Source organism: Maniola jurtina, chromosome 21, assembly GCF_905333055.1.
Source record: "Maniola jurtina chromosome 21, ilManJurt1.1, whole genome shotgun sequence".
NCBI lineage: Eukaryota > Metazoa > Arthropoda > Insecta > Lepidoptera > Nymphalidae > Maniola > Maniola jurtina.
Window position 1 is genome coordinate 364,805 of NC_060049.1, and position 14,386 is coordinate 379,190.

At 37.2% G+C, this 14,386-nt stretch overlaps 1 protein-coding gene across 2 annotated transcripts in view; it reads right to left on the minus strand.

Annotated features, from left to right (window-relative positions):
• Nucleotides 1-14,386, minus strand: part of LOC123876119 (TNF receptor-associated factor 3) — a 41,074-nt gene that overhangs the window by 4,707 nt on the left and 21,981 nt on the right. The window contains exon 11 of one of the 2 annotated variants that reach the window (XM_045922264.1): nt 8,309-8,351. The exons of the other annotated variant lie outside the window; for it this stretch is intronic. The gene's annotated coding sequence lies outside the window, so the exon portion shown is untranslated. Of the gene's footprint in view, nt 1-8,308; nt 8,352-14,386 lie in introns of those variants that run through there. 2 annotated transcript variants of the gene reach the window in all.

Consider the following 14,386-nt stretch of genomic DNA (forward strand, 5'->3'; position numbering starts at 1 on the left):
GGTAACTTTCAAACGGCTGAACCGATTTTCTTGGATTATGGCTGAGAACACTCTCGATCAAGCCACCTTTTAAACAAAAACAAACTAAATTAAAATCGGTTCATTAGTTTAGGAGCTACGATGCCACAGACAGATACACAGATACACACGTAAAACTTATAACACCCCTCTTTTTGGGACATACGGTCTCAGAATTATTGTGATTGACGTATAAACCGTAAAAAACAAGAAAAATAAATGAATCACCCCAACAATGTTCTATTTATGGATACCAAAACCTCCAAATAATATCTGCTTTCAAGTAAAACCTTCCGTCCGTACCTATTATAAAGACTATAAGCACCAAAGTCGTAATAGCATTTTCAAAGGCCCAAGTCGTGTCAAAGCGGATTTTATGACAAATGTTTTGAGGAACACAAATTCGTTATCAAATATTTACCGCCTTGATGACCAAGAGCCCACCGATGAAAAATTTACTCTTGTATACATAATATATTCAGTAATAAATTAAATTATTTTTACTTTTTAATGATTGTGGTTATTGGAGTCAGTATTTTTTTTCACAATTTTTTGTGGCCCCAGTGTATTAAAATATGCTATACCTGGTAAAAAACCTACTGTTTACTAAGCTATTACACCGATCGCCAGCAATTTACTCTTATCCATAGAAGAGTTCTGTTCTCTACCTCCAAAGATATACATCAGATCTTCACCGAACTAAAATTAGGCCACTTCGTAGGTATGACCTACAAAACAAAAAAATATCAAAATCAGTTCATATTTAGCGGAGTAATCGCGTAACAAGCACAAAAAAAAACCAAAAAAAAAAACACAGTTTAATAGAGAACCTTACCCGGGTGCACTTACAATCGTTTGCTACGTTAATTTAACTAATCAAGTTATCTCGAGCATAAGTAATCATAATTAAATTTTATTTTTATTTATTTATTAGCGCTGATATTTCGCAGTTTGGTTTTCACGGAAAGGGAATTTTCAGCAGACCATGTGCGTATATACACAACAAATAAAGCAGGATTACCCGGCGACCGAGTCGCCGAGCGACTAGTCAACCGGACTAGTCGCCCGGCGACTCAGTCGTCGACTACGCGACGTATGTAATTCGTCGGTTTTATTTTTCTTTTAAAAAAAATTCGTAGGTGGACTCTTTGTCTATGAAGTTAAAATAACATGCCTCGGAGGGCTCGGCGATTCTTTATCTCTACCTTTATAAAGTGACGTTGGCAAAACGTACAAAGAAGAGAACAAGTAAAATTCAAGTAGAAAGGTTTTACCGCTGCCTGCCATATACCATAAACCTAGATAAACTGATATAGCTTAACTTTGTATGCCTATGTCGAGTTTTTAATTTTAACTAAATTAAGTGTCCTTGTTACCTAAGTAGGCCCTAATGCCGTTTAGGAGCATGATGCTTTTTTCAGCAGTATAGGTACTATCACACTAATCACACTAATATCATAAAGGCGAAAGATTGTGTATGTGTTTGTGTGTGTGTGTGTGTATGTTTGTTACTCCTTCACGCAAAAACTACTGGACGGATTGGGCTGAAATGTAGAATGGAGATAGATTATAGCCTGGATTAGCACATAGGCTACTTTTTATCCCGGAAAATCAAAGAGTTCCCACGGGATTTTTAAAAACCTTCATCCACGCGAACAAAATCGCGGGCATCAGCTAGTAAGTCATAATGCTACGCTGAGTTATTCGAAACAAATGTACATTTAAAGCTGTAAACCTTCTGTAAACTTGGATTGTTCTTGTTCTAAGTTCTCTTGTTTTAAGTTCCGAAGTTCCAAATTGTCTCCCTTTGAGCTGGATCTATGCCGGAAGTATGGTTTCAGCACAATACGTTGACGTGGGAGGCCGCGTACCTAATTAAAACTTGGTGCTATCCCACTCGCCTAATTATTTATTTATACAACAGAGAACATGGGACCAAATATTTAACCCAATTATAACAAACAAATTCTATTTATTGAATAGAAACGTCACATTGAATAAGGAAATCCATTTGCTTAATCATCATCATCACGTAACATACTTAGTAATAGTTTTGCTTTTCTCCTGAAGTTGGCATTTTACGGATGATAATTCAGTTTGGTAAGTTCTTCTTGAGTTTTTTTCTAATGATCGTCTAAGTTCTCCGACAAAGGTTCCGTTTTTCCTTTTGAGATACGGAACTCAAAAAATAACGTTGTAAGTTTATAATATTATTTGCCTAGCTTAGCCGAGAATGATACAGACGGATAGCGGTTTAGGAACGCCTTTGAAGCCAAACCTCGGATTAGGAGTTTAGGGAAAAGTTGGGAAGGGTCGGATCTGAGGTAAGCCCCGTGCGCAGTCAACCACGCTCGGATGATATTGTTGGGAAATAATAGAATTATTGGTAAAACGATACTATATGAATAGCGCAAAACCGAGACATGACATAACTCAAAATTTAAAAAAAAAACCCCGACACAGAAACCTTTATAAGAAAACTAGAAAAGAGTTGATAAATTTCAAACGGCTGAACCGATTTTCTTCAATTATAGCTAAGAACACTTTCGATTAAGCCAATTAAAATCGGTTCATTCGTTTAGGAGCTACGATGCCACATACACAGATACACACGTCAAACTTATAACACCCCTCTTTTTGGGTCGGGGGTTAAAAACTATAATGACATAGGTCAAAGGAAAGTACCCTATAGATTTTCTTGACAGACACGATAGACGGACAGACAGACAGACAAACAACAAGCAATCCTATACCACAGATATCCTATATATTATATATACCTATCCTTAGATAAATATAGATTACCTACATATTTTAAACTTATAAATAAACTTATGAATCAAACAGTTTATAGTTAACCTTAGCTAACTAGTTAGGTAGATACTGTAGATTAGGTACCTAGTACCTACATACTTAATTTTTAACAAGTAAGTAACTTTTGGAAAATACATAATTTTTTATGGATGCCTACTTAATTATGAAGAGAAAGTTTCAGAGGTACCTATCCTGTTTAATTTCGTAAAAATCATCATCATGATTTTAATTGGACCGAAATCATTAAATGTCCAATTAAAATTATTAATATCTCTCGCGTGTCAATATTCGCTTTTTCTCTTTATGGCCTCTATATTATGTACCTATTCTTATAACCTCTTTTTCTAACCTCGTCACGGTTTTTTGTTATGAATGTTTACTCTTTGGTGTTTTAATACTGGGCTCGATGTCATTATAAAGTTTTACAACATCATTAAAATTGTGTACAAGCTTTATGTATATAAAAAAACTCAGTCTCGCGCACGGAGGGTTTTTTTTTTTTGCTGACGCTGGGGAATGCATTTACGCATCCCCCCAGAAGCTAGCCAGCCAGCCGTGAAGCACCCAGCCAGCTGAGGGAGGGTATGTGGGATTCGCCGGCCGAGAGGCGACCGGAATACCCACTAAGCCCCAGCGGCGCTACTGCGAGTCGCCTGGCGACTGGGTCACGGGAACGCCGAAGCAAACAACCGCGACCCAGCCAGCGACGTCTGCCGAGGCAGCCCTCCACCGGGAACCTGTTCGGTCCCCACCACCGCACCTCCGGGACGCACCAACGAAGTGCGTCCCCCGACCCTGGGACGCGCACGTCGCCCGCGTCCCTTCCTACGCTTCGTCCACTGTGCCCTCTGCTAGTCAGAGGGACACGGGGAGAAACCTCCCCCCCTGCCAGGTCATTACCCATAGCCAACAATATCTCCGAAGAGAAATTATTAGCCATGTTACCGGGACGCACCGGCCCGAACACTGCTCTTCCCCTCGGTCGCATCCAAAAGGGACCAGTAGCATCCAGGCACACTGGGAGGTTACCTGGCTGGCGCCCTGCACGGAGGGTTCCGTATTTAAACTTCACACATTGTACACGATATGTCTACTTTTTACTTATTTTTAATTAACATGGAGAATACAATAGAAATATACACTCTGTGAAAATTGTAACACTCTACCTATTAGGTACGGTTTGTGAGATCCAGCCTGCTGACAGACAGACAGACAGACATAATAATATAGACAGACAGACGGACAGACGGACGGACAGCGGAGGCTTAGTAATAACACAGATATCTACTCATGTGGTAATAGCACGTAATATGGTCCCGTTAGTACCTTACGGGTACGGAACCCAGACCTCTGCAACGGAAGGCGTTTTTTTTTAAAATTCATTACAAGATAGCCCTTGATTGCAATCTCAAATCTCACCTGGTGGTAAGTGATGATACGGTCAAAGATGAAACCCATACCCCTTTGGTTTCTACACGGCATCGTACCGGAACGCTAAATCGCTTGGCGGCTCGGTATAGCCAGTAGGGTGGAAGCCTACCACCGACCAGACAAGAAATTTAGAAATTATTAAAAGCCAAACCCCTACCGGGGATCGAATTCGGGACCTCCCACTAATAAGACCACAGCACTTACCACTGTACCAGCGAGGTTCTCAGAATTTTCATCGTTGGATAGGTAAAGTTCACAACCCTCAGCAATGAAGGTTACTGCGTCGGATGAAGAGGCGAAGGGAGAATGCCATTGAAAGTAATTTGTCAATGTCCACCGACCGGTTTCGTTTCAAATAAGATTTATTATTATGATCCCCTAATTTGGCGGAGGACCTTTTTACCATATACCTACCTAGTACCTACCTAGGGTATCTTACAAAATCACTAAGCTCATGCCCGCGACTACGCTAATTTCGAACCATATTTTACCCCCTTGGAGTTGAATTTTCAAAAATCCTTTGTCAACTAGCTTTATTATTGTACTAGCTGATGCCCGCGACTTCGTTCGCGTGGATGTACTTTTTAAAAATCCCGTGGGAACTCTTTGATTTTCCGGGATAAAAAGTAGCCTATGTGCTAATCCAGAGTATAATCTATCTCCATTCTAAATTTCAGCCCAATCCATCCAGTAGTTTTTGCGTGAAGGAGTAACAAACACACACACACACACACACACACACACACATACAAACTTTCGCCTTTATAATATTAGTGTGATAGTGTGATAATCCAGAAGTTATCAGCTCTTTTATAGTTACAGTGACATTCACTTGTCGAGGGTGTTATAAATTTTTAATTTACACTTGTAACTACGAGTACATATTATGTTTGAAGCATTTTTAACCCCCGACCCAAAAAGAGGGGTGTTATAAGTTTGACGTGTGTATCTGTGTATCTGTGTGTCTGTGTATCTGTGTATCTGTGTGTCTGTGCATCTGTGTATCTGTGTATCTGTGTATCTGTGTATCTGTGTATCTGTGTATCTGTGTATCTGTGTATCTTTCTGTGGCATCGTAGCGCCTAAACGAATGAACCGATTTTAATTTAGTTTTTTTTGTTTGAAAGGTGGCTTGATCGAGAGTGTTCTTAGCTATAATCTAAAAAAATTGGTTGAGCCGTTTAAGAGTTATCAGCTCTTTTCTAGTTTTCTTGTAGAAAAAAAGGTTAGATAACCGTTAGGTTCTTAATAATATTATGTCAATAGACAAATGTCAAGCTGTCAAGATGGACGTTGCCTAAATACATAAATATTTATTTGAAAATGATGTTTTGGAAAACTCAAATACTTTGGATCGTCGGGGGTGTTATAAATTTTTAATTTACACTTGTAAGATATTGCAATGATTTATCTAGGTATGTTTTAAATAGGTACCTACTTACGCTCCATAGACTCAGCCCTGGACATTTTGGTGGCAAAAAAATAAATAAGTGTGTACATCTTATCCAAATAAAATTAATAAAATTATTATGAACATGAAACCTCCAACTAAATTCATACTTATGTAACATTTTGTGAATAACATGTTTGCTGGCCAAATACCTTTAATATTACATATTTTTCCAAACACATACCAACATAATAATAAGATTATTATGATTTCATTTCTACAGGTAAATATTGTAGACAAACATAATAAAGGTAGGCTACGCAAAATTAAATCAACTATTTCTCACAGTTAATATTAAAAGTAACTACAAGTGTAATTTAAAAATTTTCGACACCCCCGACAAATCATTTTCAAATAAATAATTATGTATATCTAGGCAACGTCCATCTTGACAACTTGACATTTGTCAATTGACACTTGAATATTATGAACCTAAGGGTTATCTAACCTTCTTTTCTACAAGAAAACTAGAAAATAGCTGATAACTTTTAAACGGCTGAACCAATTTTTTTGGATTATAGCTAAGAACACTCTCGATCAAGCCACCTTTCAAACAAAAAAAACTAAATTAAAATCGGTTCATTCGTTTAGGCGCTACGATGCCACAGACAGATACACAGATACACAGATACACAGATACACAGATACACAGATACACACGTCAAACTAATAACACCCCTCTTTTTGGGTCGGGGGTTAAAAACAATGTATCTACTTTAAACAAATAATATTAAACAATTTTTTAACCCCCGACCCAAAAAGAGGGGTGTTATAAGTTTGACGTGTGTATCTGTGTATCTGTCTGTGGCATCGTAGCTCCTAAACTAATGAACCGATTTTAATTTAGTTTTTTTTTTGTTTTAAAGTTGGCTTGATCGACAGTGTTCTTAGCTATAATCCAAGAAAATCGGTTCAGCCGTTTAAAAGTTATCAGCTCTTTTCTAGTTACTGTAATCTTCACTTGTCGGGGGTGTTATAAATTTTTAATTTACACTTGTTATCTCTATCTACATAATTTAAAACAAAGTCGCTTTTTACCGTTGTCCACTCTATTTGTATGCTCTTTTGTAGATCTTTAAAACTACGCAACGGATTTTAATGCGGTTTTCAGCAATAGACAGAGTAATTCAAGACAAAGGTTTGTATATTATGTACAGTTTAATATTGTTTTCTGTTAATTTGTTGAAATATGACGGTAATTATTCAAGATGTCCGAAGAAATCAAACCGACTGAGAGCTTTCATAACAAGTGTTTTGAAATTTATAACAACCCCGACAGGTGAAGGTTACAGTAACTAGAAAAGAGCTGATAACTTTCAAGCGGCTGGACCGATTTTCTTGGATTATAGCTAAGAACACTCTCGATCAAGCCACCTTTCAAACAAAAAAAAAAACTAAATTAAAATCGGTTCATTAGTTTAGGAGCTACGATGGCCACAGACAGATACACACGTCAAACTTATAACACCCTTCTTTTTGGGTCGGGGGTTAGTAACAAAAATCTCTCCACACTGACACCACAATAGTGCCTACATTCCACTCGTACGAAGCCGGGCGGATTGCTATTAACTTATAATTAACGTAGTTGAACAACTTTTAATTACATTCGCAAATATTTGTAGGACTTTTGACTTGGATAGCGCTTTCACAGTCTTATAGCATAAGTAAATGGAGAAATCCGAAAAACTAAATATAAACCAAAAGTCTTTGGATCAGATATTTTTAAGGGGCTATATGCTAACGCCCAACCCCATCATTACAAACTAGTTGAACAAAACTATAACAACTTTGGTTGTTTAAAACACAGGTAATAAATCAAGTGTAAATTAAAAATTTATAACACCCCCGACAAGTGAAGGTTACAGTAACTAGAAAATAGCTGATAACTTTCAAACGGCTGAACCAATTTTCTTCAATTACTATAGCTAAGAACTCGACTCTCGATCAAGCCACCTTTCAAACAAAAAAACTAAATTAAAATCGGTTCATTAGTTTAGGAGCTACGATGCCACAGACAGATACACAGATACACACGTCAAACTTATAACACTCATCTTTTTGGGTCGGGGGTTAAAAAGTGAAAATTCCCATACTAACGACATACGAACAAGTCAAACTAGTAAAAAGCTTAAAAATATATAAGCCGACAACTTCCACAAAGGAAAACTTATAATTCTTATAAGGAGAACTTATTCCACAAAGGAATACTGTATATAATTCAATTATATAGTTAGTTTGAATGCCGGCACAAAATAACAAAATTAATTAGATGCAGAGTCGATTTCGAGTTCGTAACTTTTAACAACTTAGCAACTAGAATGTAGGGAGCGGCTATCAACGCTCGCTGCGAACAAACTGTTGGAACTGGACCTTCAGATAAGCTTGTAAAAGTTTATGTATCTGATGCCCACGAATTCGTTCGCGTGGATATAGATTTTGGGAACTCATTGATTTTCCGGGATAAAAAGTAGCCTATGTGTTAATCCAGGGTATAATCTGTCTCCATTCCAAACAGTCAAATCCGTTTACTACTACTTTTTAAGCTACTTTTTATCCCGGAAAGTTAAAGAGTTGCCGCGAAATTTTGAAAACCGTAAATCCACGCGGACGAAGTCGCGGGCATCAGCTAGAAATAAAATAAGTTTACAAAATATGTTGTAGGATCTACATATTACAAGATAATCACACTAATATTATAAAGGAGAAAGTTTGTATGTGTCTGTGTGTGTGTGTGTGTGTGTGTGTGTGTATGTTTGTTACACCTTCACGCAAAAACTACTGGACGGATTGGGCTGTTTAGAATGGAGATAGATTATACCCCGGATTAGCACATAGGCTACTTTTTATCCCTGAAACTCAAAGAGTTCCCACGGGAATTTTAAAAAACCTACATCCACGCGAACGAAGTCGCGGGCATCAGCTAGAAATAAAATAAGTTTACAAAATATGTTGTAGGATCTACATATTACAAGATAATCACACTAATATTATAAAGGAGAAAGTTTGTATGTGTCTGTGTGTGTGTGTGTGTATGTTTGTTACACCTTCACGCAAAAACTACTGGACGGATTGGGCTGTTTAGAATGGAGATAGATTATACCCCGGATTAGCACATAGGCTACTTTTTATCCCTGAAACTCAAAGAGTTCCCACGGGAATTTTAAAAAACCTACATCCACGCGAACGAAGTCGCGGGCATCAGCTAGTGATTAAATAAAATGGCATAATACTAAGGATTACCTAAGTTACCTAAGGAATTAGGATAAGGAATATGGATTTCTTTCGCATCCCCTGCAGTCGCCCCCAATACACAGCCAATATAACTTCCTAGTAAGTATAGAAAGGTGTATGCGTTCTAGATTCCATACAGGAAACTAATGAACTAATTTCAAACTGAATTTCCCAAGAATAATGGCATGTATGATATGGAAACACAATTTGCGCGACGAAATTGATTTTCTATTTCCATCTGTCCCGGAACAAGACGACATGGCTGTCATATTATTATTAAACCACCACTTGCGTGCAAAAGTTAATGCGCGAATTTCAAGAATATCTATGTGATATCACACTAATATATTATAAAAGCGAAAGGTTGTGTGTATGTATGTGTGTGTGTGTGTTGTTACTCCTTTACGCAAAAACTACTAAAATTTAAATGGAAATTTCGGATGGAGATATTAGCCCTGGATTAGCACATAGGCTACTTTTTATCCCGAAAAATCAAAGAGTTCCCACGGGATTTAAAAAAACCTGTATCCACGCGAACGAAGTCGTGGGCATCAGATAGTTATTTCGACTGTTTGCGCCTTTGCTGGAAAGGATTTTTGAAAATTGTCGTTCAGTCTCCTTCCCTTTTATACATATATATTTAGATTATACTATGGATATAAAATACATATTGCACGTGTAGCGAAGTTGAAAACTGCAGTTCCCGTTGTACAGTGAACTAATTGAATTACTTACAATTAAAAACTAGAAATCCGTTTGCTGCTCTGGCATAGTTATGCGTTTGTACCTGCTATTAGGTACTCCTAATACTCTTTTATCCTAAAAAGACTTAGTTTTAGAAATGATTTACCTTTCCTGACTAGGGTCAAGAAGTTTAAAATGTGATTTCACCGATTTTAACTTCATCAGGTAAGCAGTGATATTCACTGATAAGGTTACTGATAAGACTAGTGGTTAAGGTCCGCCTTCTTTTCGAGTGGTCGGGGGTTCGATCCCGGACACGCACCTCTAGCTTTTCGGCAGTTATGTGCGTTTTAAGCAATTAAATATCCCTTGCTTTAACAGTGCAGGAAAACATTGTAAGTAAAACCTGCATGCCTGACAGTCTTCCATAATACTCGCAAAGGTGTTTGAAGTCTGCCAGTCCACAGCGTGGAGGTCTATTTATTGTCTAACCCTTCTCATTTTGAGATAAGACCCATGCTTAGTAGTGAGCTGATGATGATGATGTACGTTTCCACTGGTTGAAGATGTATGGAGGAAGTTTAGCTTTAAAATAAAATAGTAGCCACGGGGCTTTGGACTTCAGCCCAAAAAGCCCTTATAAAGATCTTTCTATAAAAATGCGTACCTACTGTATACAAATAAATATATACACATAATGCAGCAAGTGACGAAGTTTGCGAGTGTAGGGAGTGGTAGCAAATCAAATTATTAGCAGTGGAGAACTTATAACTGCGTTATTTCACGCTTGTTGTCTGCGCGGTATACGGCAATAGGAATGATGACTAGTCAAATCAGTGACTTTGTATCAAACATAGAGATATGATTATAAGACTAGAGGGTGTCATAGGTTGTTGCCGCTCTTGTACATACATGTGTCAACTAGATATTGTTATCTCGGGCTATTTCAGGGAACCTCCGTTCGGGTAAAAGCGATAGCTTATATAAGTCTGGCAACAACGCACTATATGTGTGTAACTGGTGACAGTAGTGACAACGTTGGTTGACAAACATTGGGATTGGATCCCAAAGTTCTTTCACCAGTAGATAGCTACGTTATTCCTTAGTAACATTGGCAAACTTTCTTTTCAAAAAATTAGAGATACCTACAAAAATTGTAATAAGCTACCCGTGCGGGTTGCTAGTAAAATATTATTTATGAGTGACTTTACAAATACCAATTAGACTTTCCAAATACCTGTCCAGCAATTGGAAAGGTCCTTTTGAATACTATTCATCAATTGAATAGGTACCTTTCAAACTAACCAGACGGTGAATATTTTCATTATAATAACGAGAACATTGAGTAGATACTTAATAAAAACTCCGTAATTGAAGGTAAATATTCAATTCTAGGAAATTTTGTTGAAGTGAAGAAAGAATTGATTGTTGATAAAAGTTTTATAAAATTATTTCTGATAAGGGTTTCGTACTCAAAGAGTAAAACGTCTATGGTCATTGTTAGCACCATAAGGGTTCCTTTCGTACCATTTTGGTACGGAATCCTAAAAACGTTTAGGAGATATACTAAATTTAATGTGTGATTAAGGTTACTTACAGCCCGATTTCACCGACGCAAAATAATTATCCGTGCGTAAAGATATTTTGGCAGGTTTTTAATACAAAACTATCGTCTACGCCTAATTTATTCCTCGGTTAAACGTCACTCAACGTTGGTGATTTCGGCACTTACCTGTTTAGGAGATACAGCGTGATAAACTCTCAAATCTTTCCAAAAGCGGCTGCGATCGCAATAAAACAGGCGTAAAAAGGAAATTAAAGTCGTAACTTTTTATTTAATCGTTCACCATGGTACCTAATACCCAATCAACCTTTAGATTACCATTTTTTACGGGTTACCTAAAGCACCTGATACGAATATTATTTTACAGAGACGGACCGAAATGTGCCGAAATGCAAAAGCTCATTTTTAGGATTCCGTACCTCAAAAGGAAAAACGGAACCCTTACAGAATCACTTTGTTGTCTGTCTGTATGTCCGTTTAAGATAACTATGCCAAGTGGGATATCATATCAAAAGTCTTTACCTACCTGAACACTCTAAAACAGATTTTCATTTATTTTTATGCACAATAGTTTTTAATTTATCGTGTGAAATGTCGAAAAAATACGACTGTAGTACGGAATAATGGACAATGCTAGTCCAGGATATTATCTATCTGCATTCCAAATTTCAGCCAAATCCGTTTAGTAGTTTTTGAATGAAAGAGTAACAAACACACTCACACACATACATACACACAAACTTTCACCTTTATAATATTAGTGTGAAGTGTGATAGTGTGATGTAAAGTGTGATTTAATGGGTACCTAGTGATTTAAACTGTTACTTTGATTTTTGCGCAAATCACAAGAGTAAAATAATGAAAGGAAACTTCAAGACATGTTTGAAGTACCTACGAGCCAATTTAGACAAACTTTGTTAGAGCTTTTAGTTAAGAAAATAATTCTGCTTTTCTTCTTACGTTGATTACAAAGTTGCCTTTTATTTTTCGCGACAAAGTTAAATGTTTACTAGCTACTTGTTAACGTTTGAGAAAAATACGGATTATTTAACGAACAAAGTTAAGTCGCAGTCAACAATATTTTATTCAAGGTGATGATTTTTATAAGGAGGCTGAGATTTATATTATTTTACTAGCGAACGCGCGCAACTTCGTCCGCATGTATGTATGTTTTTCAAAATCCAGTAGGAACTCTTTGATTTTCCGGGATAAAAGTAGCCTATGCGTTAATCCAAGGTATAATCTATCTCCATTCCGAATTTCAGCTAAATCCGTTCAGTAGTTTTTGCGCAAAAAAGTAACAAACACACACACGTACACACATACACACACGGTGCGGTTCTCGGTGCGCGAGTCCGACTCGCACTTGGTCGGTTTTTTCTTTCCTAACTTTAGTAGGTAGGTAGAGCTGGCAATGGGGGTATAAAACGGAGCTGACGCTCCGCACACCCGCACTTCACCCGCGGTATCCCGCACCGGGTTAGCGCGGAGGCTGTGCGGGTGTGCGGGGCGTCCCCACCCCGATTACCATCTCGACCTGTCGCGTACTATAGGAACATTTTCTGTGTTTTATTCAAAAAAAAATCAAAATATTTTTATTCAATTAAACATTTACAAGTGCTTTTGAATCGTCAAAATAATCTACTACTGGTTCCTTGTGCAAGCACTATAAAAGATGTTAAGACGAAGGGCGTGAGCCTGTTTTAAAGAGATAAGCTTAAAATGGTTCCCTAATAAATAGGCGGCGAGGGTTTTAACTAAGTATAAAAGCCTAAAGAATGGAAATCTTGACTTTATTCCCGTTATTTTTGCACAACTGCCCAAGAAAAGGAGTGTAGGTATCTATCTAATGTTTCCAGGGTTCATCTCAAAAGGAAAAAAGGAATCCTTATAGCATCTTGATGTCGGTCTAATTCCTACGGAGTATTCCTATTGACCTAGAATCATGAAATTTGGTAGGTACGTAGGTCTTATAGCACAAGTAAAGGAAAAAATCCGAAACCCGTGAATTTGTGGTTACATCACAAAAAAAATTAAAAATTGAAAAATTGAAATATTGTGTAGAACGCTCTACTAATAAATTCCTCCTATTAGGGTCGCAATTTCAAATAATAATAATTATATGCTTTTAGATACAGGTACGAGGCGTATCAGAACACGTAATTATAATTAAGAATTATGTAGCTAACATTCGCCGGAATATCTATCTATATTTAGTTAGGTACTCCTACGAGATTCTATTTCCAATTCAGGTAATAGGTACCAAAACGCTATATTATAGCAATATTTCATTAAGACTAATAAATTGGCAAAATTAATTGGCTCCATGCTTTCATTCTGCAATACATGACGTGATTTCTAATACTATACCGAAGAAAATATAAAAAAATTAGACGTTATAGGTACCTACTTTTACGTAAGATTTTTTTACACCTTTGTTACTTGTTATCTCCAAACTAACCAAACTTCATAGTTGCTGATCGTAACCTCCCTGTGTAGGGGGCAATACGCAGGGAAACTTTCAGCTTTTATAAAATTATGAAGGCCTGGCACACGCTGGCTCTCTCTATACCTACGTATGTATAGGTCGATCGTTAAACTATGTAAGAGATTCTAATGCATTGAAATTGTACTCTTGCGTAAAAGACAGGTTTTCTTTTTAACCCCCGACCCAAAAAGAGGAGTGTTATAAGTTTAACGTAAGTATCTGTGTATCTGTCTATGGCATCGTAGTTCCTAAACTAACGAAACGATTTTAATTTAGTTTTTTTTTGTTCGAAAGGTGGCTTGATCGAGAGTGTTCTTAGCTATAATCCAAGAAAATCGTTTCAGCCGTTTGAAAATTATCAGCTCTTTTCTAGTTATTACTATAATCTTCACTTGTCGGGGGTGTTATAAATTTTTATTTTACACTTGTTATTTTATAAATCGGTTAAACGGATGGGCCTTTAAGAATCCCGTGGGAACTTTTTGATTTCCCGAAATAAAATCTATCATATGTCCCTCTCCGGGATGTAAGCTAACTCTTATACCAAACATTAAAATCGGTTAAACTGTTGGGCCGCAAAAAAATAGAAGACAGACAGACAGACAAACATTTGGTACTACTTACCTCATATTTTGTCTCGTTATATGATTAACTAGCTGTGCCCGCGACTTCGTTCGCGTGGAATAGTGACTTTTCGCGCTTTATA